The 27,293-nt window shown below is 40.2% G+C and overlaps 1 long non-coding RNA gene across 1 annotated transcript in view; it reads left to right on the top strand.

Annotated features, from left to right (window-relative positions):
• The window catches only part of LOC135361838 (uncharacterized), a 443,895-nt gene that overhangs the window by 146,040 nt on the left and 270,562 nt on the right, over nucleotides 1-27,293 (top strand). Inside the window, exon 2 of the long non-coding RNA XR_010405979.1 lies at nucleotides 8,699-8,882. This is a non-coding gene — a long non-coding RNA (uncharacterized LOC135361838). The remainder of the gene's footprint in view (nucleotides 1-8,698; nucleotides 8,883-27,293) is intronic.

Genomic DNA, 27,293 nt, shown 5'->3' with positions numbered 1-27,293 from the left:
ATGGTATGAGCTGGCCATGGGTGGTAGGAGGAACGGCAATGGGAAATATAATGATGGGGTGCGATTTCAAATGGGGGAGTCAGGGAAGATTTGTTTGAGGAGGTCACATTCGGCCCATTAGCTGGTTGACATGGCTGCTAAAAAGCTACTGAAATCAGGGTTCTGTGATGAATTATTTCCACTAATGAGAGTGACCTGCCTGGATGCCTCTACCCACCTAAGTTCACCTGACTTCCTCCAGCTGCAGGCTCAGCCCTGCAGGCCCAGCTGGGCCTTTCAGGAAATTAACAAGCCAGCCTTCCTGACCTTGGCCTCATTTCAGGAAATCTGCCTCTCTCCTGCTCTTGAGAGCTATCGTCCCCCGCAATACACTGTGTCTCCGGTCACTTCCAGCCACTGCACCCCACTATCTGAGACAATGCTGCAGACAGTGGGGGCTGGCTGGATTGCCCCCAGCCCCAGGCTGGGGCCACGCGCCGTGCCCAGATGACCCTGACTTACCCCACCTGAGCTGTCGACTCCCTCACTGTTTCAAAGTGCTCTGCTGGCACCGGCTCCAGAATAAGATTCAAAGGGAACATTTTCTGTTTTATTGATGTTCATCTTCCTAAGTTTGCACAGTGTGTGGAGTAAATGCTAATTTTTCTAGGTGGGAAAAAAAAAAAGTTTTCTCCCAAACTTCTTGCAATTTTATTAATAATGTAGCAAATGAGACAACATATTCTGAGGGCTTAGTCAATCCCGGGGAGGCAGCCTGGGCCTCGGAGCGGCCGTGTTCTTCCTCCCGCTGACTCCATCTCTCCCTCGGTCTCTCTCTCGGGTGGGTTGCTGAGGCACTGAAGAGCAGAGGGCAGGGGGAATTATGCATGAGCAGAGAGAGGAGACGCTGACCTTCTGTGTTTAAAGGTTAAGGTGATTTCTTGGGAAATGGAGCCAACTCACTAATCAGAAGCTGTTCTGAATTTTTCTGCAAAAATTAGACCCTGTAACTCACTTCACAAGCTCTGTTTGTGAGGATATCCGTATCTATATATAAAACAACTAAGCCGAGTTCAGCCTAAATTTATTAAACACCTACTGTGCTCCCAGTCTTAGGAAGAGTTAGGCTAAAAGGGGCACAAAGAAGTAAATCAAAACCCTTAGTCACCTGTAACTCATATAAATAGACATGCAGTCATCTTTCATCCTCATGCTACTTAAAAGAAACAAGATAGTTATTCTTATTCTGGGGATTTAGTTAAAAGCAAACACGATCAGGGCGCAGCCTACCCCCACTTCCATAGTCATGGTGCTGATGTTAAAGCAGTGCTCAGGATGAAGGTCATGGGTGCCATGTGATCTTAGCCAGTAAGTTGAATTGAAGAGAGACACAGGAATGGCTTGGAACTCAAAAGTCAGACATGTATGGAGTACATTCTCTGTGTCCAACACTACAGTAGACACTTCAGTGCAAATAAGACACAGCTTCTGCCTTCTAAAAACACAAGCCCAATTAAGGTAAAGACCTTTTCTGTCTTGTTCTCTGCTATATTCCCAGAACCTAGAGCAGTGTCTGGCATTTAGTAGAAACAATGATGTTTGATGAATGAGTGAATGAGTTTGTAGTAGAGAGGGAGGCAGACATGAATATAAGTGTCATGCTTATTGTGTGTGTGTGTGTGTGTGTGTGTGTGAGAGAGAGAGAGAGAGAGAGAGAGAGACAGAGAGAGAGAGATTAGGGCACAGTGGGCCACTAAAGAGAAAGAGGTTGGTTTTCTCTGTTAAGTGGGAACAAGATGTGAGAGAAGACTTAACAGGTATATCAGGAAGAATTCTTATTTTAGACAATAGAAATTAACTCTTTAAGCACAAAAATGAATTTATTAAAGAACAGGGACCTCACGGAATTTCTAGGAGTGCAGAAATATGAGGCTTGACACTATGGGATCTAGGAATCCTGCTCAAAGTTGCACGACAGAACTGTGTAGTCTAGAGGAGATATGTTGCCCCTTTGCTGGACATTGTCATGGTGGCTTTCATTCTTGACATCACAGTACTAGACACAGGGCTCTGACACTAGAGCTTGGACATTGCTGTCCTCAACCTCACCAAAATGAGTTCTGTGCTGTGCATCCTTCATGCTGCTGGCCATAGGTTCACAGTCTGACTTGGGTTCACTGGCTGGGGACACTGAAGTCACCTCAGGAATCCTGCACCCTAGCTGCAAGGGAAGGTGGGAAAGTGAGCATCTGCTTGGTGTTCTCCCAAAGAATTCATGAGGTGAAGAGTTTGTGGAACATGGAGGAGTGTTCAAAAGGGTTAGGTGGTAAAGAAGAAGGATACATGATTTGTTACATAGCACAGATAGTCCTAGTTTGCCAAGGATGAAGTTGAAGAAATAGTGGGGACAGATTATGTAGAGTTTTGTATTAACTTGTTTAAAAGTTTGGACTCTTTCCCATAAATAGTTGGGAGGCAGTAATGGGTTTTGTGCGGGGGTGTGACAAGGTCAGGTTTGCATTTTAGAAGGCTGGCCCTGAAGGCAGAGTGGGGAGAGTGGAAGAGTGAGTAGGTGTGGGGGAAGAGGGATGGCAGTAGGTTCTGGCCAGAGCTGAGGAGGTGGAGCAGGCAGTGGAGATGAAAATGGGGAGGTGGGCAGTAGGGGGGACATTATGGAAGAGGAGGGCAAGTGGGAGCGGACTGTGGATAGGTAGTGGCTTTGCCCTGCAGTCCAGGTGAAGTCACAGGACTCATATGGGTGTCATTCTGCAAGCTGTGGGCTCTTCTCAAGGACAAGCACAGCGGCCAGTCCGGGGAGGAGCCAGCTGAGGTCTGGGTTCCAGCAAGTTGGGGTTTACCAGTAGGTCATCAGGGGTCAGAGCAGCATCCTCAAGGCAGTTGGACCCAGGATCAGATTACCCCGAGATACGTTTCTGGTTTTGGGGTAAAAACAAAGCATTTTTTTTTCAAGATTCGTATAACAAATTGTGCAAGTCCATGGTAGAAGGAAAAGTGTCTAAATACCTGATAACTGTTTGGGATAAGAAGTCCTAGAAGTTTCATTGACTAAAAACTCATTATGGGTGAAAGCCTGCCTTTGGCTTCTCCAATCCTCCTGAACCCTTCCATCCAAGCCAATACAGTGATGCTGAGGCCATGGGATTCCTGACATGGTGCTTTCCTTCCTAAATCATCTCCCCTGGACAAACCATGAGTGCACAGACCCAAAGTAATGAAAAGATTTTTTCTAATGAAAGATTTTCAGACCTTGGGGAAGTAGTGAAGTGTCAAAAGCAGCAATGTGATCTTTGGCTGCATTACTAAAGGTATGTGCTTGGACTTTAGAAGGATGGCTGCCCTATTTGTAGTCTGTACTGGTCAAGCCACATTTGGAAAGTTGCACTCAGTTCTGGGTGCCACTGGTATAGAGTGCATTGTACAATTTGAGTGTATGGGAAGGAGTCAAGGGAATCAAGGGGGTTCATGTTGGGACGTAATTCTCCATGGATCTCTTGAGTTTCTGTCCAACTTCTGAATAAAAGGCATTGATAGCTTATCAGTGCATGCTAGAGATAGTTTAGAAGGGAATTTTCTAACTGTATCTTAGGATGGAATAAAATACTCCCAAGACCCTTGTTGTAATGTATTTTTGAAAGTCAATAATATTCCTCATGTTTAGAAATTCATCAGCTGAGAGACATTATTTTGGATCTTTGGTTGCAGAATGCTACCTCTTGAACTGAAAATGCTCCTGGAAGCTGGGTATCTTGTTGTAAATTCCATGACTTATATCAGGACTCCTGGCTTGGACCAAAAGGAAGCACAGAGAAGGAGTGAAGGCAGTGAAGGCAGATAGTACCAGTAACTATTCTGTGAACAGGGTCTCAGATCTTTTCCTCTCCCAGTCTTTACAAAATTAACTTCTCCCTTCCCTCCAGCCCTTTGCTCAGATTGGTTTGCCTTTCTATTTTATTATCATCAGCAAATAGTAACAGAGTATGTAATGTGTGATATTTGCAGAAGGAATTAATGAAATATAAAATGTAATCTTTGACTTTTATATAATTTAATTCTTTCATTCATTCCACAAACTATTATTGAGAACCTACACTGTACTAAAATACAAAAGTGAATAAAGCATTACTTCTTGCCTTAAAGAATCCACACTTTATTTGGGAAGACAGGATCAATACACAGGAAAAAAATGTCAAAAAAGAGGGATATAGGATGAGTTAGATGATGGGATACAAATTCATGAGTTCTGCATGTTCACAGACATTACTCTTCCCAGAACTCCAAAGAGAATCACATGCTTGTGACCCCCACCCCCTAAAACCCCCTTCCTGTGTAGTAAAGGAAGAAAGAAAGCCTCATGGGCTGGGGGAGGAAGGGCAGCTTTCTGGGGAGGGGCCAAGGAGCCTGCTGCTGGAGTAGCTTCAGAATGGGAAGGCAATTGATGAACGAGGGTTTTAATAAATATTACTATAAACTATGCGTTGGGAGACCTTTTCGTGCCCTTTGGGAGATGTGAATAGAGAATAAAATTCCTTTTTAATTACTTTGGGCAGTTGAAATTTTCCTTCATGAAATCAGCCCCACTCTGAGACAGCACTTTCTGGTTACAAGTAATATGGATAATGCTGAACCAGTATTGTTGGGGAAGACTTCACCGTGGAGATGAACTGGAGCTTGATTTCTGAGACTGGGTGGGAAAAGGCAGGCAGACAGAGAGTAAAGGGAGGGCATCACATGGTGGAGGGTGGGGGATGGTGTGTGGAAATAACAGTGGATGTGCTGCGGAGGAAAAGCTGAGCGCATCTCCAGAGGCCAGTGGAGAGGCCCAGGTAAAGGAGAGTTTAGGGGTACCAACCCAGCCCATTGGCTTCTCTGGGAGCCCTCTTCCAACCACCAAGACTTTCTCCTGGATGTCCTATAATTTGTTGTCTACATGCAGTGAGGGCGTGCCCCTTCTTGTCTCCCTGACAGTGTTATCCCTTCGCACTGAAATCCTACTGCTCTCTTTGTCTCTCTAAGTTTCTCCACCTGTGGTCCTCGCTAGAAGAGTGCTTATACCCTGTTTTCACTCATGTGAGGCTTTGGATCTCACATCTAGGGCTGTTTCCTAGATGGCAAAGACAGGATTGTAGTCACACAAATGAATAAAATATTTATGGAGACCTGAGAGGCTAGTTTAATCACACACATCTCTTTCCTCTTGTGTATTAATTAATCCTGATAAATCCCCCTACCTCTTTTTTTCCCCTGCTGCATCCAAATTGCTCAAAAAGACATGTTTGTGGAAGACAGGCTGAGGGAGTGTTTCAGGAGCATCTTCAAAGAATAAACCCTAAATATTTCGGATGGAGCAATCAGTGTAGCAGATCCATCATCAGAGAATACAATTTTGTTGACTTCATGAGAAACACCCATTTTTATGGACTTGAAAACTACCCTGAACTCACTCTGGTCTCTGTGACCTCCTCTTTTATGACACATATCCAGCAGGATGGGTCATGTTGGAATCCATCAAAATGAAACCATCAGTACCTACTAAGTCATAACCAAATTGTCTGGATATTTTATAGTAGAGGATGAGGAAAAAATGGGAAGAGGTGTCAGAATTATGACCCCCTTTTAATGCTCTGGCAACTCCAATAAATCCTTTCCTGTAGTTAAACAATGAGTTTTACCCTGAAGATGAATCCACCACTGGGATGGGTTGCTGCCGATGAATCCTAGAGAACTTTACCTCTGTCTGTTCTTCTCATTTACCTTCACCAAATTTCCCATTATTTCCAGAGTAGCTTCTGATTTGGTTTTCTTACTCTGATTCAGCTTTTCTATAATGAATAAGATTTAACAATATTCAAAATGCAACATAATTTCTGACATCCATTTCCAGGGGAAAAAAGAATCTGATTTAGGAGGCAATGTCTTAGTCTGTTTGGGCTGCTATAATAAAATAGTACAGCCTGGGTAGCTTATAAACAATGGAAATTTGTTTCTCACAGTTCTGGGGGCTGGGAAGTTCAAGATCAAGGCACCAGGGTGGTCTCATTTGGTAAAGGCCCTCCTCACTGTGGTGCGTCCTCACTGTGTCCTCACATGGTGGAAGGGACTGGGGATTTCTCTGGAGTCTCTAATAAGGCACTAATCCCATTGATGAGTATTCCACCTTTGTGACTTAAGAACCTCCCAAAGGCCCTATCTCTTAATAGCATCATCTTTGGGGGTTAGGATTTCAACATGAATTTTGACGGGTCACAATCATTCACCATAAAAGGTGGGAAGACCTTGAGGGAGATAGTAACATCATCCCTAACTTGAAGATTCTCCAAGTATGGTGAAAGAGATCTGGGGGTCTGGGAAAGTACAGTGTGCATGAAATAGGACATCTATTTCAGTGTATGTGCAGGCACGTGATGGGAAAAGCAGCAGAAGAGAGAAGCAGGGGCCAGAGCACAGAGGCCATTTTATGCCAGCAAATCTCAAGCTAGGCTCCTCATGAAAATCTCCTGAGGAGATTTTAAGAAATACCATCGTCAAGTCCTATTTCAGACTGATGTATTTTTAATAATTTATGTGTTAGAGTGAATTAATTCAATTAGATTGCTTTCCCTCTAAACTTTAGTTGAGACCACTGAATAAATAGAAGTTTTGTTTGGGGGAGTTAGTTAACCTTAAAGCATGGATTAATTAATTAATTAAGCAACCATTTGTGGGTTGTTTTTCTAGGCACTATGCAAGAATGAGGAGATAGGGAAGTCTTTGCCCCATACTTGGAAGAGCTTACCCACCAGTAGAGAAGATATGCAAATAAACAGATATTTTGCAATAATGCTCTTGTCTCAAAAATTTTCTAGTCAGCCCTGGTTCCTTCTAGCATATTGTGCTTTACATTCATATTTCTGGCTCTTACAAAGTCTAGAGGGGGCCTGGAGATATTCTGGAAGGGTGGTTTTTTTCTTTTCTTCTTCTTCTTTTTTTTTTTTTTAAAGGTTTTATTTATTTGACAGAGAGAAAGACAGCCAGAGAGGGAACACAAGCAGGGGGAGTGGGAGAGGGAGAAGCAGGCTTCCCGTGGAGCAGGGAGCCTGATGTGGGGCTCGATCCCAGGACTCTGGGATCATGACCTGAGCCGAAGGCAGAGGCTTAACGACTGAGCCACCCAGGCGCCCCCTTCTTCTTTTTTTTAATGGTTTCTCCTAACAGCTGATGTGGGCTTGTCAGATGCATTTAAAGGGCTGAAGTAGAAGGGGTACTAATTGCCACATGTATAACATTGTTTCTTGGGGAAAATGCATTCTGTATTAGGAAAGGAAATAACGTGGAAACCAAAGACATTTAGATTCCCATAAAAATGGGGGCATTATTGATGCTTTTCTTTTGCTTCATCAAGTAAATGGAATGACAAGGTACCTACGTGATATGATTACTTGAATTTTCTGCTTATAGGCAAGGAAAGGAAAACTCTTATTATTTCAATTACCATTGGAAATATTTCAAGAATATGTTCATCTGCTTTTCTGCGTTGGTGATAGAGTATAGTGGATATAATGGAATATTTGTTTCCCTGAAATCCAATAGCCGTGCATTTTGATGTTTTAATCACATATCTCCTTGTGTTATTTAATAATTATATCACTATGAATCTTACCTCCCTGTTATGGTCTGAATATTTGTGTCCTCCCCAAATTCCTATGTTGAAATCCTAACCCCCAAGGGTAATGGAATTAGGAAGTGATTTGGGTGGTGATTAGGTCTTAAGGCCAGAGCCTGCATGATTGAAATCAGCACCCTTATAAGAAGAGACCCCAGATAGCTAACTCTTCTCTTCCACCATATGAGGACACAACAAGAAAGCACTGTCTGTATACCAGAAAGCAGGCTCTCACCAGACACTGAATCTGTTGGTGCCTTGATCTTGAACTTCCCAGCCTCTAGAACCATGAGAAATAAATGTTTCTTGTTTATCAGCCATCCAGTTTATGGTCTTTTTGTTACAGAAGCCTGAATAAACCAGACACTCTTCAAAGAGTCTATGAATTCCTTGGGAAGCAGAAGATATTTCCTATATTTTGAGCTTCCCTATAAAACCAAGCTCATTGGCTGGGGCATTAGCAGTGACCCATGAAGAGTTGTGAATGGGACACCAATCCTTTAGCTGTTATGGTCTGAATGTTTGTGTCCCTTCCCAAATTCATGTGGAAATTCTAACCCCCAAAGGTAATGGTGTTAGTAGGTGTGGCCTTTGTTGGTGATTAGGTCTAAGGTAGAGCCCTCATGAATGGGATTAGTGCTCTTAGGGAAGAAGTCCCACAGAGCTCCCAGACCCTTTCACCATTAGGGATGCAGTGAGAAGTGGGACTCTGAAGAGGGCCCTCACCTGACCATGCTGGCATCATGATCCTGGACTTCCAGTCCCCAGAACTGTGAGAAATAAATTTCTGCTGCTTATAAGCCACCCAGTCTGTGGTGTTTTGTTACAGCAGCCTGAACAGACTAAGACAGCTGCTTTGGTGTCCTGACACGTAAGGTGCCATGGATGCTTGCCTGGTAAGGGATGGTGATCAGTGAAAGAGGGTAAATGCATTAGCATTAAGAATAGACATGACAACACATGGAAAATAGAAGTTTCTTGTCAAGGCTTGGGGCAAGCCTGTTAAAAGTAAATTTGTTAACTGATTAAATGTGTGTTTTTCTCCCATTTGAATCCTAGACTCTGAAGTCTGAAGAGAAAAGAGCACCTGAGGGCTCCTTAATTTGATGGATGCATATTGGTGACCTTCGGAGACCAGTCATCCTGCAGTTATGACCCACCTGGGAGGCCCCACTTCCTGTCTGGGCAGAAATTCACCTCCTTCAGCTCCCTCTCTGCCTGATGAGCACCAATGCTGGCAAAGGTTGGATTTAGCAGCTAAGTCTAGACTTGGGAATGTATAGAGAGGAGATTTCTTGTGAAAGAAATGTTTTTTAATGTAGACTCAGTATTTTAGTTAAGCATTGTTTTTCTGCACAAGGGAGACAGGACTCATGTAACTGACATCCACAAGTGTCATGATTGTATAACTAATCCAGGCCAGAGGCCACATTGTGCAAGGCATCGGAAATATAAGCTGTGTGTGTACTCACAGGCACACACACTCCCTACATGCACATTTTCTCTCTAGGATGAGCATGGGTAAGTTATCTTTGGGCCATAGGCAAGAGTCACACTGTGGTCTGGCCTTCACTAATGTGTTTGTCTTTCCTTGAAAGAAGGCTTTAGCTGTTCGATTTAGTTTTGTTTATTTGAGATGTTGTGTTCGAACTTTGCCTGCATGCCTAGAGGCTGGAAGGCCATGGAAAATGTGTGTATCTAACTAAATCCAAAAGCACAATCACATCAACTCAGACATGGACACCTAGGGACCATCTTTTACTCCAAGAAACAGCTTAGGTTGGAAAAGAAAGCTCTTACCAACCTTGAAAGGATGAAAAGAAAAAAAAATGTTTAGAAGTGAAAATTCATAAAACAAGATCTTTTATCCAAAAACATAACAAAATTTCCAGCAGGATATTATGAGCGAATTGACTTTTACAGTAGTTTCATTTCAAATGATTGTGTGTCCTTTATAAAGTTGCCTCCTCGTTTTAGTTTTTGTTAAATCAAGAATATGGTTTGTCCCCATATGATTTAAGTAATATTGAGTGGAACTTTCAGTTGTATTCAATGACAATGTATTGTGGCAAAAGGAGAGAGGACATCAAGAAAATCTGTTGGTAACACTCAGAAGGGTTAGCTCTTCTGTCTCAACAACAGTGCTTAAAGAAAAATGTTCCAAATTAATAATAATAAAAAAGATGAGTTCTCTCCTAAACTATTTCAGATAGTTTATAGTTTATGAGAATACAGATTACTTTGCAAAGGGATTGTCTAGTGATTGGAGTTCAAAGCTAAAATAGAAAGAAAAATAGGTTTGGGGTTTCATAATGTAGGAAATATGGGAGAGATTAAATCTGGTTTTTGAGAGGTCAAGCAAATCACCATAATTAGTATACAAAAACAACCAGTGATAAAATATGTTTTATGCGTTTGGTACAATGCCCAGCAAACCAAATGTGCTTAATAAATTTTAAATGGTATCAACAGTATTGCCTTGTTGCTGATAGAGAGTTCATGTCATCACTTTGGGAGGCTTTATTAACCCTTAAAATATCAAGGTTACTTGACTGAGTGAAGAGGGGAGAGGGTTCACCGGAAAACAGCAGGGGTGGAAATGATGCTTCTCCCCACCATGAACAGATGTCTTACATCTCACTGGGATAATCGATTCTAATATTATTAAGCACAAGCCTAATAAATCTGCCCCTGTATTTTTCTGATACAAATACAATATACCTACCACTGCTCAATATCTTTCATATGTGAGGTAGTAAAACTGATCCAATATGAAATCTTGTACTTTACATGTAAATTGGATTGCTATGGGCCATTAGACTCTTTACATAAACAATATATTTTGTTTAAAAGAAAACTGTGCTCACTTTCACATTCTGAAAGTTCATAATGTGCAAAACCACATTAGCAGAGTAAATGGTGTCGGGAAGGAATCTGGCATGGCCAACAGAGGCATAAAGGAGAATGGGGACTTCACTTCCAGCAAAGCGACTTTTCTCTCATGGGCGGTTTTAACGAGATGGCTGCCAACAGGTGAAAGCTCACTAGTGTCAGGTGTAATTAAAAACTTTAATTTCAGAATCATTCTCTAAAGCATTCACAATGTACCATGCCCAGGGGCTGAGGCGGAGAAGCCTAACCAAGGCAGCAGATTATTTGCTTCTCCAAGAAGACAGCCATTGCTGCACAGAAAGGTGATGACATTTTGAGGCCAAGGCTGGCAATATAATATGATGTCACAGTATCCATTTTTGATATTAGATAATGGCCTTCATTCTGATAGGTCAGTATCTCATTCCTTGGCTTATTTATCTCCATTATGTACAAAATCTGCAAACCAGAACTCACAGACAAACCTTACCCAAGTGTACTGCAGTATCTGCATCTTGGCCTCCTTTGCAGCACTGATCCTTGTGCTCTGCCACAGCTATCAGAGTAATGGCTTTTTCCCCTTTTTATCTGGGTTGGCTTTATTCCCAGATTCCAAATGAAAGAGAGAGCATTTTACTTGACCACCCCATTCCAACCGTTAAATACTGTGCCTTCAGGCTCTGATGCTCTAATGGTCGATTAAAGTTGATAACAGTCTGTTCAATTTCCATTTTTTTAACATTCAGCCTGCTGAAATTGTAATATTGTGAAAATCTGAAGTCTACAGGACCTGCGTGAGAATCTCTCTGGATGTCAACACATAATAATAAACAAGGGGGGAAAAGTAATGGCAACAGGCCTCAGCATTTGCAGAATTTGGGTTAGCTCTGTAGCCTGGCCAGTTTGTGTAGGGTAGGAGTGGGCAATAGATCAACTAGTCTATCAAACAGGATATAGAGTAGAGCCACTCACGGGGTAGTTTATGACTGCAGAAGGCAAACATCCTCAAAAATTCTTTAAGTCAACAAACAGCATATACATTCTGTTCTTACCTGCCTCACCCAGTGCTCTGTCCTTGGTCTTATTAAAAGCCTTCCTTAACTTGTTTGGCAGACACATAACTCATAGCTCCCGGACTTTGTTGTTAGGGCTGAAGGGTCACAAAGGTACAAATCTAATTGAAGTATTTTCAGAAATCTGATTTCTCAGGGGATCAGAATAAAATAGTTTGAAATAATCTCTTTTTCAAACCAACATTGGTCTTTCTTGAGCCTTAGAAAAACAGAACTAAAACCAGGAATGCTGAGATGGATTTGTAGACGAGTAGAATTTTGAGATAAGTGGTTTGATACCAGTCTTCTAAGTGATGGAAAAAAATAATGGTACCATGAGACATACTACCTGTATGTATAATATGCAGACTCTATTCTCTTCCTTTCGCTGGACTAGTCAGCTTGCCTTTCTTAGCCACGCTTGGATTCTTTTCTGAACGTGAATGATCTCCCAGAGTTCTCATCTTTGGTAGGCTGGTCTCATTTTTTCCCATCAAATACTCAACTACAGGATGCTTTTTTCATGTTGTGGAAGCAATTGCCCATTTTCTGAGTCTTTGCTCTAAAAGTAAGTGCAGATGAGTCCTTCAGACTCTGAGAAATTTATCACTGTTGATAAATATGACATTTCTGGGAATGTGGTTTCAGTCTCCTTTTTCCGAGGCAGGTCGAAATGAAGACTAGAGAACTTGAAGGGTCAAATATTTAGTTCTCCTTATTATTACCACATCATAGAGCCTATGCTTACTTTTTTAGACAAATAATCTTTTTGTCTAAAAATATGGGTATTATTGCTTAAGAAAAGGTTTCACTCTAACCCCATCCAACAATTTGAACACTAACTCTTGTCCATTTTATCTCTGTCATGGGAGGGGTCTTCTCTTTAAGGAAAGGGAATATTCATAGTTTTCTCACATACAACAACATAAAAGAAGAACATGGAGAAATTTAACATAAAAAATTGATGTGACTCCAAAATTTTTTTTCTCCTGTTTTGGACATGGTGGCATAGAGTCTGCCCCATAACACATATGCAATGATGACATTTATCTTTATTCTTTTTCTTCATATTACTGAGGATGTGGGTGCTTAATGTTTATTGCCGAAATGCTTTTGAATTCTGGAAAGCCCATACTTCAGACAATGTGTGTGAATTAAAGGGGAGAGAAATACTCCATCTTCCAGGACTATCTTCATTTCCCAGAATTAGCTATTGATGTTTGCCTGGTAGAAGCTTTCGGCCACAAACTCTGCCTCAAAAATCCATTTCTATTTACATGTTTGCCCCAGTCTCATCAATTTTCTTCTGCCTTTCCTGAAACCCATGAAAAATCCTTGCATGTTGGATGATGATGATGATGAGTAGGAGGAGGAGGAGGAGGATTAGAAGAAGGAGGAGGCTGGCAGCAACTAACAAAGCACCTTATCCTGTGCGAGATAGTTTTCCAAGTGCTTTACAAGGGTTAACTTATTTAATCCTTATGACAGTGTTGCAGGGTAGGTACTATTATCCTCCTCATTAAACATGAAAGAGCTGAGGAATGGATTGGTTGCATAACTTACCCAAGGTCACATAGCTAATAAGTGGTCAGGTGAGAGTTGAACCCAGGACGTATGACTTGAGAGTCTTCTGCTTAATTTATCCTGTGGGTGGATATATTCATTTGCTTAGGTTGCCGTAACAAAATACATAGACTGGGTGGCTTAAACAACAGAAGTTAATTTTTTTTTTAGGCAAGAGTTCCAAGATTAAGGTGTGAGCAGGTTTGGTTTCTTTGGAGGCCTCTGTCCTTGGCTTGTGGACTGCCACCTTCTTGCCGTGTCCTCACATGGTTTTTCTTCTATGCATGCACATCCCTGGTATCTCATTGTCCAATTTTGCTTCTCTTATAATAGCACCAGTCAGATTGGGTCAGGGTCCACCCAAATGGTCTCTTCATTTTAGCTTAATCACCTCTTTAAAGGACGTATTTCTAATTCAGGCCATAACAGTGAACTTTTGAAGATCTGTTTCCCTGGCCTTTGACTCTTCTGCATTGCTTCATCATTGGGTATCTCTTTTCCTCCCTCCCTACCTGATGTTCTACTCTGCATGCCCAGACCTCCTGTCCAAAGAGGCTCATACCCTGCAGACTTTGTCCCACCTGAAAACCATACTGAGTCTCAATTAAGAATCCATTTCCACTGTCTGTGATGTCTGGAATGAGGTATTGCCTAGAGCCTGCTGTTGACATTACTGAGGGATGCTTGGGTATTCTGTGTGCCTCTGAGTTGTAGCATTTCCTCAGTTTCTTTTGGGCGTGCTCAGTTGTGAGGTCTTAATCCTCAGTTTTCTGATTATTCTTCCACATTCCTTATAGGCTGTGAGCCCTGGGCTTCAGTGTTAACTTTGTGTTCTACTTTAAAAAGTTCAAACCCCATGGTCTACATTCATCTCTGAAGTGTCTTCCAAAGCTCTTCCAGGTGATGCTCGATAATGCAAGTGAGTGGGAAAGAATATTACAATAGGAGGTTGGAAGAAAATAGAAAATAATTAGAATAATAATTGGAAAAAAAGCAAAAAAAAAGTCTGTTATACATACAATGTGTTTTATGGATTGTATAATTTATAGGAAAGTGCTTGAAAAGACTTCAGCGCTCTCCAGTGGGAGGTGGCATTGTTATTATAATTGTATTTGTTTTATTATTCTTACCTCACGATTCTGGTTTCTGTCACAGTTGAACATAGAAATGAATCAGTAAGTGGATTAGAAATCTGGAAGGCTGAGGTGCTCTTGAACAACTGAATGGGGAAACTGTCTTCTCGAGCTCCTTCCTGTCCAGTGAGCATCCTAAAGATCAAGGGAACATTCAGTCTAGCTTCCTAGAGGAGCAATTGGGTGTTGAAGTAAAAGGCCTGTCTGGGCTGTGAATAGTAGAGGGGAAGGGCCAATTCCTAAATCAAGGCCGTGCAAGATTAGTTCAGACTGCAGGGACAAAATACAGGCCACCAAAACACAGAACAATTCCAACCTGGCAAAGGAGTTAGAATCAGAAACACTCTTGCAAATATAGCAGAGAAAGAGGCAAGGCTAGAGAAAAAATAGGCCAAGTAATAAGTGTGAAAGGGGATTGAAGCTAGTAATGACTCAAAAACGGCTGAGCTGCCAAACTTATTTAAAAATCCTCTTAAAAACAGAAGCAGAGAAGAAAAGGAACATGGACACAAGTGGCACAGGGATGACCTTGAAGAATAATTAAACCAAAACCAAGCGAGGGGCTATTTTGCAGCTCAGAACATAGAAAAACCAGTGTGAGATGGCAGGATTCCGAAGGCATTAAGGGAGCCTGTGCTCCTAAGCTAATTAGTTCACACACTTTCAGTTATTTTGGGGAAAAGTAATAGGGGTTTAAAGATGCTAAGAAGAGAAGGGAATATAAAAGGTGGTTTCAATCTTAAACCAAGACAGAAGCCTTATGGAAATGCAGTTCAATACAGCTGATGTCAACATGCAATGGGGGCTATGAAGGAGGGACCCCAGCATCCAGAGGGTAATGGGATCATTGGCAAGAACCATGATTGATTTTTTTCAAGAACAAAGCAGGCCCAACAATTGATTTTTTCTTGTGCACAGGAATTGGCCGAATTTAAAAGATAGCATAAATCTTTGAACTTTCCTCATATGTTTGGCACCAGGGTTCACATCATTTATTTCAAACCTGGGGTAGGTTGGCTGTGTGGGTCCTTGCCACATGGATTGAGAGTGGCCAGAAGACCAAGGCAAAGGAGGGGGCAGATGGCAGTTTATCCAGCTCAGAGTTGGGTGGGGAGTAAATCATTCAAGTTAATTAAGCCTTCAGGTGATTCTCAATTGGAGGATTCTCATAATTCCCTCAGAATGTGAAGTCTTGCACAATGAGATTTGAAAATTGTGAGATGAGGTTTGGCTGAGGGCAAAACTGGATATAGTCTTAGTAATATAACTCAGTTTGAAAAGATTCTTGCCTTGGATGGATGACCAGACTATATGAAGTCTCATGTTCCTTACATTTTTGGTATTTTATAATTCTAAGAATAGTGGTAATTTTTGAACGGTGGGATGAAACAGGCAGGCAACAACCAGAGGTTAAGTTGGAAATCCAAGGAAAGAGAGTTATCCCAGGGTATTAAGGGTCATAGACCCTTCGATGTTCTTCTTTTTTCATCCCTGCTTTGCTTCATTCCAACATTGAATATGCTGTTTCTATTGCCCCAGCCATCTCTGAACCCTGCACTTTTCACCCCGTAACCTATAACTCATCTGATTTCCTGAGTACCCCCATTGTTATTCCTAATTTGAGCCTGGGTATATTTTAGGTAGAATCTGTCTTGTGAAAATGCAGAGTAGGCAAAATATTAAGGCTATAGAGATCAAGAGGAATACATAATCTACTAATTTTATGGTTTAATTCAGAAATTCTTGTGGGCAAAGATACATGTCTGTATGATTCTCTATGGGTAGAATGAAAAAGCAATCAACTTTGATAAAATGAAGGACAGGGTAATAGATCATAGAGAAGGTCCTGGCTCATGATCCTCCTGAAAGCCCTCTTTTTATATGATTTAATTGCTCTTGAAGCCTCTAGTGCAGGGTATTTTCCATTTTATAGATGAGGCTATTGAAACACAAGTCAAGGGACTTCCAGTTTTAGCTTCTACATGTAAAGAGCTTGGAAGTAATCACTCCCATCCTTACAACAAGGAGAAAGCTGAAAAAACTGGATATCGATGACTTTTCTTGGACCATTAGAGAATGGTATTGTAGAGCAACCATCACTTTAAAATCTGGAGAGACGGGTGAATACAGAACAATCACACTGAAATATGCTTACCTGGAACAGAGGTAAAATAAAATTCTTTATATTTCTTATCCTTAATTGATCTAAAAGATAGCTGTTGAAGTGATAATAGAAATAATTTATTTGTGTAACTGTGTGATTGTACGATTTGGCTTTTGGATAAGTGAAATGAGTAACAGCATTCTTGTAAGGGACAGAGAGGAGTATTTTTGATGTTATAGGGCATTTTTATTAAATGTGAAGCAGTATAACTGTTATTTGAAGGTGGACCTAGATTAATTAAAAATGTGTATTTCAAATTCTGGGAAAAAAATTTTTTTTTTAAAGAAAATAATTTATATGCAAAGAGAGGAGAGAAAATGGATTCATGTAAAATGCTCAGTTAAAACCAGAGAAAGCACAGAAAAGGTGTGAAAAAGAAACAAGTGCAATGAATAGAAACACATACAAATATAGATATTAATCAAACTATATAAATAATCACTTAGTGTAAATGGTCTAATTATACTAATTAAAAGAAATTGTCAGAGTAAAAAAATAAGACCCAATTATATTTTGTCTATGAGAGAGCCACTTTAAATGCAGTGACTCATGTATGTTAAAAGTAAAGGGATGGAGAAAGAAGGGCCATGCTAACATTAATCAAAAGCTAGCTGGAGTAATTGTATTAATTTCAGACAAAGCAGACTTCAGAACAAGGAAAATTATTAGCAGCAAAGAGACACATTATATAATGATAAAGGGGCCAAATCTTCAAGAAGATATAACAATCCTTAATGTATATGTAACTAACCCAAAAGTACCAAAATACATGAGGCAAAACTGACAGAACTTCAAGGGGAAATGGAAAAATCCATTACTATAGTTGGAGACTTTAATACCCCTCTTTCAGTAATCCATAGATAAAGCAGGCTGAAAATCAGTTAGGTTATAATCAACCTGACCAACACTATCAATCAACTTGATCAAATTGACATTTATAGAATATTCCATCCCATGATAGAATACATATTTTTCTCAAGCTTGCATGGATCATTCACCAAAATAGACTACTTTCTGGGACATAAAATACATCTTAACACATTTAAAATAATAGAAATCGTACCAAGTATGTTCTCAGACTGTAATAAATTAAATTGGAAATCAATAACAAAGATAACTGGAAAATATTCAAATATTTGGAAATTAAACAAAAACACTTCCAAATAACACATGGATGAAAGAAAAAAGTCTTAAGGGAAATTAAAAATTGCTTTGAACTAAATGAAAATGAAAATAAAATTAAGCAAAATTTGTAGGATGCAGTGAAGGCAGTCCTTAGAGGGAAATTTATAGCTTTAAATGCATATATTAGAAAATAAGAAAGATCTTAAATCAATAATCTAAGCTTACACCTTAGAAAACTAGAGGGAAAAAAAAGAGCAATTTAAGTCAGAAACAAGCATAAAAAAGAAATAGTAAAAATTAGAGATGTCAATGAAATTGAAATATGGAAAACAGTAGAGAAAATTAATGAATCAAAAACTGGTTCTTTGAAAATATTAATAAATTGATAAATATCTAGTTAGATTAACCAGAAAAAAAGAGAGAAGACACAGAATTTTCAAAATCAGAAATAAAAGAGATGTTCTCACTACTGAGTTCATGGACATTAAAAGGATAACAAAAGCATACCATGTGTAACTGTGCTCACAGCATTGATAATTTAGATTTAATAGTTCAATTCCTTAAAAGATGCAAACTGCCAAACTCTTATAAGGATAAATAGATTGTATGAATAGCCTTATATCTCTTAAAGAAATTAAATCAACAATTAATAACCTTCCAAAAAAAGTATATCAGTTTCAGTTTCAGATGGTTTCACTGGTAGATTATGCCATGCATTTAAGGAGGAAATGATACTACTTTTCAACAGTCTCTTCCAGAAAAATAGAAACAGAAAGAACGCTTCTTAACTCATTTTATGATGTCGGCATTAATCTAAATAACAAAACCAGATAAAGATATTATAAGAAAGGAAAGATACATCAACATAGAAACAAAAGTCCTCAATAAAATATTAGTTAATTGAATCAACTTTGTATAAAAAGAGTTATACACCACAAGCAAATAGTGTTTATTTCAGTTATGCAAGGCTAACTCAACATTAGAAAATCAATCAGTGTAATCCATCACATTAACAGGTAAAGAAGAAAATCATATGATACTGGTGGCTCAGTCGGTTAGGCATCTGCCTTCAGCTCAGGTCATAATCCCAGGGTCCTGGGATCGAGTCCCACATTGGGCTCCTTGCTCAGAGGGGAGCCTGCTTCTCTCTCTGCCCTGCCCTGCCACTCTCCCTGCTTGTGTGCACTCTCTCTGACAGATAAATAAAATCTTAAAAAAGAAAAAAAAATCATATGATAGTATCAACTGGTACAGAAAAAGAATTTGACAAAATCCTACACCAGTTCATGATAAAAACTCTCAACAAATTTCCTCAATTTGATGAAGAATATTTACAAAAACCCTACAATTAACATTATATTTAATGGTAAGAAAATTTCCCCCTAAGATCAGAACAAGTCAAGGATGATCTCTCTCACCATTCCTATTCAACATTATATGGAGTCCCTCTTAATGCCATAAGACAAGAAAAGGAAATAAAGTTATAAAGATTGGGTATGAAGGAATAAAACTGTCTTTTTTTACAGATGACATGGTTGTCTATGTAGAAGTCTCAAAGAATTAAAAAGCCTGTTTTCAGATCCTGAAACTAAAAGAGAACTTCAGCTTGAAGGACTGGATTTTGATATCTTCTTAGTAAGAGCAATTTAAAAAAATTAGCCAAATTGATTAATTGTCTAATTTGTTTATCTTTGGTTTTAGAAGGCAATGCATGCTCAGAGTGATAAATTCAAATGGTATAAAAGATTAGGAAAAGTAAGTTTTTCTTTATTCCAAGAAGCAGTTACAGTTATCAATTTATAGTATGATTTTCCAGAAATGCTCTAATCATACACTATTTTTGGAAGGTAGATCAGATCTTGTAGCTCAAGATGTAAAGGAGAATGTTGACTGTCCATTTGTGAAATCTTCATAAACCATACATTTGTGGAAACTTTTTCTTTCTAGTTTGCATTGTTTTAATTTTTTTATGATGAATAGTTACTGATATCATAGTTAACTAATAGATGCAAATTTTTTGGTTAGTGTAAACTTTCCAGCTTCTACTACCTTCTATTCCTTTTGGGTAAATAATTCAAGAGTGGGGTCAGAGTTGGTGAGATATTTTCTTTCCTTTTTGAGCGTGCATTGAGTATGAGTATGTATGTAGAATTTGGAGAGGAGATCTAAAAACGATGAAAGCAGGAGAGAAGAAAAGCCTTCTCCTTCTGTGTGTCAGGACTGCTTAGGAGTGTGCAAAGGGGTATTTCCAGGTCATAAGATCTTACCTGTGGACATCACTATTTGGGAAATGCTTTAGAAGCAGCAAAGCCTTAAGCTGAAGCAGGCCTTTAAATCCTGGGACTGTGGTTTAGAGGTATGAACCTATGCAATTTTCCAGGGTCTGACAGTGGATAGGGAAGCTCTGCATCTTTAAAAAGATCTCTCTGCCTCCCCATTTTGAATCTCTTAATCTTCTTTGTTAGCAAAGTCTGTATGAAGTTAGAAGGGAAATGTGCACCAACACATTTGTGCACTCATTATTATCATCATCAATACCTGGCCCTGATTAGAACCAATTGTCTTCTTCTTTTCCACATTTTGAATTTCTTGCAGATTATCACAGACATATCACACTTTGGAAAGAAAATTGCATGCCATTTTAATGAACTTAAAAAAAAAAAGGTCCAGTAAGCAGGAGTTTGATATGCAAGAGTGAACACTTTGATGACCCTGGTGCATGACAGTTGTCTTGACCAATATCATATATGAAGACCTTCTTCTGGGGGTTCCATGTGCTCTGAGATTAGAGCTAACAGGAATCTTCTTTCTGAGTCATGGCATAGGCATTGGAGTGAGGCCCTTGGGTACAGGGTCCTGTGGTGAGGTTAGGGTTGAAACTAGGGTTTGGAGAAGGAAAGGAGGACATGAGAAATTGGAGAAGAGAGCTTAAAATTTAGGAAGGGAGGCAGAACATTTGAATAACCTTAAAAGCATTATTTTAGAAAAAAATCAAATAAAGCATCTATATCAGGGAGTGCCTCAAATGGTGCAGGAACCTGTGTGGGTGTAGACAGAAGCAATGGGATGTGGTTGGAAGGTACCACACTTCCACAGGGCGTCCAGGAGAACCTTTCAACTGTGATTGGCAGACTGTCTCCAGTTCACCATCTGGAGGTTTCATGTAGCAAGGTCACATTCCCAAATGCTTTGCTTATGGAGTCCAGCCAGATGTGGCCACTAGCTTTGCTCAGAATTTACTGGATGCCCTGTCTGAGATCCTTTGGCTTAGTGACATTTCCCTGTAATGTGGCACGCGATGTCTGTATAGTCATGTGCAGCCCACTGACATGAACTCCAGGGGGAATCTGGTGGTTCTGGTGTTTACCCCTTAATAATTTGAAAACCAGCATGTCTCTCTTTCTGGACAATACTGGTTCTCATCTTTCCAGTGGCTCTTGTCTTGGTGAAGATGATACAATTGTTATTTTTGGTTCTCATTATTTCTCAATGGAGTCATTGTGTTTTTGATGCCCTGTGAAGAACACCTTGGAGTGCTCTGAAAAAGCATTAGCTGAGGCCAGTTGTCCATCAAATCTGTAGATATGTGCAAGGGCAGGATGGGTGAGTCAGATGCTTCCCATCACCAGATGAATCACCTAGAAACCTTGTTAGGAACTTTCCAGTGACAGGCTCAAATATATTTACTTGACATTACTGGGTTCTTTTAACTTTAGCTTACTCATCTCAGAAAGTAGGAGGGTGGTGCTGGGTGCTGCCAGCTGTCTTTGTTTGCTCTGGGGAGCACACGGTCATGGAAGTGTTAATTTGTTATTGATGCATTTGAATACTGTGAAGTTCAGAGTGGTAAGGAAGCTTGATGGTATCTAAACCATGCTGCAGCTTCCAAGTTGGAAGCTGCTCCTTTCCCCCTAAAATGTGTTCATCCAGTTTCTGTTCTGTGCCGGGCACAATGCATTGCCAGGCACTAGTCCTCCCCTCTAATTCATTTCTTTAACTCTCACATTAAGTGAGGCCCTATCTCATAGATGAGAAGACTGATGTGGTGCTTAAAGAATTCTTGCACAGGGGGCACCTGGGTGGCTCAGTCGTTAAGCATCTGCCTTCGGCTCAGGTCATGATCCCAGGGTCCTGGGATCGAGCCCCGCGTCGGGCTCCCTGCTCCATGGGAGGCCTGCTTCTCCCTCTCCCACTCCCCCTGCTTATGTTCCCTCTCTTGCTATCTCTCTGTGGCAAATAAAATCTTTAAAAAAAAAAAAAAAAGAAAAAAAAAAAGAATTCTTGCACAGTTAACTCACCCAGTGTACCCCCCAACCAGATTGTGTCAGAACAGTGGCAACACCATTCTGACTTCACTTTGTCACTTGTTGGAAGCCCTCATGTGGTGGAGATTCATCTCAAAGACCTCAATTCAGGCTCAGCCTCAAGGAGGATGTCCTGGGTGTGGGAGGCAGACTGCTTAAATTGCTGGTGAAGACATTTGAGGACTAGGGGAGAAGTTCTGATTTACTGTTCACCTCTTTGTCCTTCCTTGAAAAGAACACACAGATTTCGCTAAATTCACTTACCACCCGCAGCCCCTCCAAAACATTTATCGTATCCAGTTTCCATTTTTATCTGCTGGCCTAACTCATCTGTAAGCCCACGTATAACCATTCTTTCTTTTTCAAATTGTACACTTGCATCTGTATCCAAAGTGGTTTTATGGTATGATTTGGCTGTTTCTGCATGTTAAAAGATTACCCTGAGAAATTATTTTTTCCCATTCCAGTGATATCAATAAAGCTAAAGTATATTCAGTGTCAAATACAAAGGCTAGCTTTATTCCTTCACTAAGATCTTCACTCTTGCACTAATCTAGCTTGGGTAAGGCAAGTTCATCTCCATACCACTCTTTTTCATGTATCTGTCTGGGCCTTAGTTTTGATCTTTGTAAAATAGAGATAGTTACAAATCAGATGCATCCAACCACCTCAAGGCTGTTGTGACGACAAAAGAAGTTAATAGTGTGCTCCCAAAGAACTTGGAATATATACAAATGTAAGGTCTTATCATGATAAGTAGTGGCATTGACTTTCTATTTTGGCCTCTTGCCTTCTTCCCTCATACTTTAGTCTTCATACTTCAGTTTCAGGTGTGTGGTCACGTGTTTCTGAAGACTTCCATTGTCATACCCCATGTATTAGTCTGTGAGGGCTACCATAATAAGGTATCAACCACAGATGGGGTATTGCAAACAGCAAGTATTTATGTCTTCATAGTTCTGGAGGCTGGAAGTCCAAGATCAAAGTATCAGTAGGGTTGGTTGCTTTGGAGGGTCTCACTCCTTGGCTTATAGATGGCTGCCTTCTCCTTGTGTCTTCACATAGTCTTCCCTTTGTGGATGTCTGTGTCTTAATTTCCTCTTCCTATAAAGGATACTAATTATATTGTATAAAGGCCTGCCTAATGACTTAATCTAGCCTGAATTACCTCGTTAAAAAACTTATCTCCAAATAAGTCACATTATGAGATATTGGGTTTTAAAACCTGAACATATGAATTTTGGGTTAACAAAATCAATCCATAATGCCTCATTACTCTTCCCCATTTCCTATCCTTCCAAGATGCCCTTTCTATGTGTTTTCACACTCCATTTTTTCCTTATCATGGCACTTACCATTCCCATAACTTCTTATTTGCTTATTTTTATTCCACACTAGACTCTAGTAAACCTGAGTAGATCTCTGCTTTGTTCTCACTGTATCCCCAGTTCCTGGAGCAAACAGATTTCCAATTAATTTTTGAATATTTGTTGGATGATTGAGTCCATGTTATTACCTCTAACTATGTGCAATTATACCAAATATTCCATATTTATGTCTCAGATAATTCACATATCTTATTTCATATAAAAATCACAATAGTGCCATGAGGTAGATACTTCTGTTAACATCCCTGTTTCATAGTTGAAGAATTTGTGGAACAAAAATGTCAAGCAATTTACCTAAAGTCAAAGGGCAAGTAATACTAGGGAAGATGGAATTTGAGCTCAGGAGGTATGACTTCAGAGCTCTCATGGTTCAATACAAGATTGAGATGTTTCTTGGTAGAACAATAGTATGGTTTCCAATACCCCAGCTTCTGGCTTTCTGAGCTCAGTGGAGCATCTCTTTAATCCATGTCTTAAACCAGAGAGCTTCTTATGGTTGTCTTAGAGTGGTAGAATGGAAGTAGAGGGAGGGGCGGGGAGAGATGGGCAGGTATGGATCACACACAGCGGTTGTATTTGAAGCCAGGTCAGGTGGAAGAGAAACAGTGAAGGAACTGGAAGGGGAGGTAGTCTAGATGAAAGAGGATTTGCTATAATTTTTATCATCCCATCTTACCTTAGAGATGAACAGCTTACAAGTCTATAGTATTCAAAGCACTCTCCCTTATATCATCTCATGATTTTCAAAACTGTCAACTGACATAAGCTGAGAAGGTATTATTATCTGTATTTGATTGATAAGGAAACAGATTGAAAGTGGTTAAGTACATTGCCTAACATTGCCAAGCTTGTCACTGTAGGTCCCTGTGATTGAATTCTAAGCCTTCTGCCATTCTGTCTCTGGGACTGAGTTTAATATGGGAAAGGAGTAGAGAGAGAGCTGCATTTCAGGGGACCACCTTCAATCAGGAAGTAGAAAGAGCATCCTGAAGAAGAGACTGTATAGTAGGCTGCTAGAAAACACTGAAGGAGCACTAAAAATGTGCTGGTGGAGGAAGTCAGGAGATCAGGGAAACTCAGAGTTGAAGTCATAAGTGAGATGACTTATGAATGCTTCCTACATGTGAATACTCAGCAATTTACAATTGGGAACCACGGAGCATGTTCCAGAACATGTTCTCAGTGGTGTGGCAAGGTCTACGTCCAGATGAACTCTACTCTCTGAAGGAAGTTTTTTTTTTTTTTCACTAGAATTTGCAAGAGCCAAATACTGCCAATTTGCTAGCTACCTTTTTATTTGCTTTCATTTATTTCAGTTTTATCTGCCTGAAGATGTACTACTCTTGAGTCTTTCCTCAGGATGGGTCGTTGCAGATTGTTTGCAACACCAAACTCCATGTTTGTTCCTGCCTCCCTTCCACAGACCCAAGGTCCTTTTGTTGTGATGCAAGCAAGATTATTATTTTAAAACTACTGCCTCTGAGATGTGGCATCTTAATTTTTATCCTGACTTTCTTCCCTTTAGTTCTTCCTTCCATGAGTTAGAATTAAAAATTAGATATGTTTTAGAAATATGTCTAGAATTAGAAATAAGGTGTTTTCTCCCTCATGCTGTGAGGGTTCCTCAGCTTTCCTTTCTCCCTCTAATCCATTTCTGACTCTGTAAATTGTGCTGTGGTGGCTGCTCTATGAGGTAGCCTAACTTGTAGTGAGAATGTGATGTGCCTAGTTGGAGTAACAACTTGGCAGTGAGGTCATTGAATTCAAGACAGGTAAACAAAATGTTATTTGTCTGACTTCTAAGGATCCTTATGAATCCCTCTTCCTGGCAGGACTAACCACCACCAAATTTTCTTATTTACCAGGATTAGAACACAATAGTTGAAAGAAATGTTGTCCTAGTTAACTTCATGGATAACTTTTTGGGAGAGTCGTAGGGTGAAAGAATGTTTGGTTTGGATGTGTCTGTGTACTTTAGCAGCATATCCTACTGTGGCCAGAAATCTAAAAATTTAATTTTGGTACTGGAAGTCATTCAATTTTTGACAAAGTTGTTCAGCTCAGTACTGATGTACAGAGCCTTAAGTATTCATTGCTGCCTCTACTTCCTCCCTTGATGTGGAGAGCTTGGGGACTGTATACATTGTATCTAGGTTTGGGTCATGAATTTGGCCTTGGATGGACAGTGTTACCCTTCCCAAAATATAATTGATCCATTCCTGCCTCTGAAGCTTTGCTAATTGCTCAAATGCTCACCCTCATTTTTTTTTCTGCCTGTGCAAATCATACCTGCTCTTTAAGTTTGATCCAAGTGCTTCCTCCTCTCAGAAGCCATCCATGATATGAAAGTCAACAGTTCTCCTGTGTATTCTGTTTGCTCTTGTCTCTGGCCATGATCCAGCATATATTATTAATTTGTTTTCTGCATGTTTAATCTTTGCCACTAGATTGTAAGCTTTCCAAGGCCAGTGCCCTTTTCAAGCTTTGCATGACCAGCATCTTTCTACACAGAGATTTGTTTATAGTAGGTGTGAAATAAATGTGTGATATTGGTTGATATATGAGTGTGCTCCCTAACACGAGACATATGGAGTTCACTGGCTTGGTACTTGAGTGTCACCACCCTCACCCCACCCCTTTCTCCAAGTTATCTTCTTGGCCTGGCCCAGCTGAAGCTGTGGAAAGTAGATAAATCACCCAGCTCCTATATCAGACAGCTCAGAGACAAATGAACACAGCAGGTCGTTGCCACTATAATGATGCAGTGGCTGTGCTGTTTGCCGGTTTCTGGACAACAATAGATTGCCTTCCTTCTCTTAACTTTAATTCCATTTCTCATAAGCCTGAAATTGCACTTGCTATTTTCCAACTTCTTCCCCCCCCCCCCGCCCTAGTTCATGTCACTGTTTCCTTAACTAACATTTTTATGGCTTTAGAATCAATTCTCTACCAGATATAAAGACATACTCTGTCTCTAGCCTTTGTTCTCAGCACCAGCCTCTGCACCCTCCATTAGCCCAGTGACGTGGCTTCAGACCCACTTGAGAGTTTCTAATCTCTGATTTCTTTTTATTTGAACTCTGTGTAGATCTGGGTTGATGTTTATGAAATAGACTTTCTCATGCTGACTTTTCATTGATTCCCAGATAATGAAATCTTTGGAATTATGGAATTGAAAACATACTGGCTTGAGTAATTCTTGTTAATTGGAACCCTCACTTATTTTACACTGTTCAACCTGAAGATTTTGGAAGAAAGGAGAGATTTGTGGGTTGAGGCAGAGGGTTTGGAAAAGACTGTACTGACTCTCAATGGCCAGGCTCAGAGAAGTATTCAGGATCCTTTACAGTGTAGATTCAGATCGCCTTTTATTTTCTTCTTCTTTCTGGTAGCCATGCTGATCTTTAAATTCAGCACCATGGACAGAAGAAATTAGCTCAGGGAGTAGTTGGAGCAAAACTCAGCCTGAGGAAGTTTAGAAGGACTTGGTAGGATCACTTTCATTCTCAGGGATAGCCTTATTTAAAAGCACATGAGGGGTGGGGCGCCTGGGTGGCTCAGTTGGTTAAGCGACTGCCTTCGGCCCAGGTCATGATCCTGGAGTCCCGGGATCGAGTCCCGGGATCGAGTCCCGCATCGGGCTCCCTGCTCGGCAGGGAGTCTGCTTCTCCCTCTGACCTTCCCCCCTCTCATGCTCTCTCTCTCTCATTCTCTCTCTCAAATAAATAAATAAAAATCTTAAAAAAAAAAAAGAAGAAGAATACAACAACCTCTCTACTGCTCTGTCCCACGAATATTTAAAAAAAAAAAAAACACACACATGAGGGGTGCCTGCGTGGCTCAGGTCATGATCCTGGAGTCCCAGGATCGAGTCCCACATTGGGTTCCCTGCTCAGCAGGGAGTCTGCTTCTCCCTCTGACCTTCCCCCCTCTCATGTGCTCTCTCTCTCTCAAATAAATAAATAAAATCTTAAAAAAAAAATAAAAGCACATGAATTTCAAGTTGAGAAACTCCATAAAGGATACCTTTGTTTCCCTAATCACCTAAACTGAA

The sequence above is a fragment of the Mirounga angustirostris genome, unplaced genomic scaffold (genome assembly GCF_029215605.1).
Source record: "Mirounga angustirostris isolate CCGP_5_RB_7025 unplaced genomic scaffold, mMirAng1.0.hap1 SCAF_10, whole genome shotgun sequence".
NCBI classification, from domain to species: Eukaryota; Metazoa; Chordata; class Mammalia; order Carnivora; family Phocidae; genus Mirounga; species Mirounga angustirostris.
Note: the sequence above shows the minus strand (reverse complement) of the source record. Positions and strands in the feature narration are given on the sequence as shown.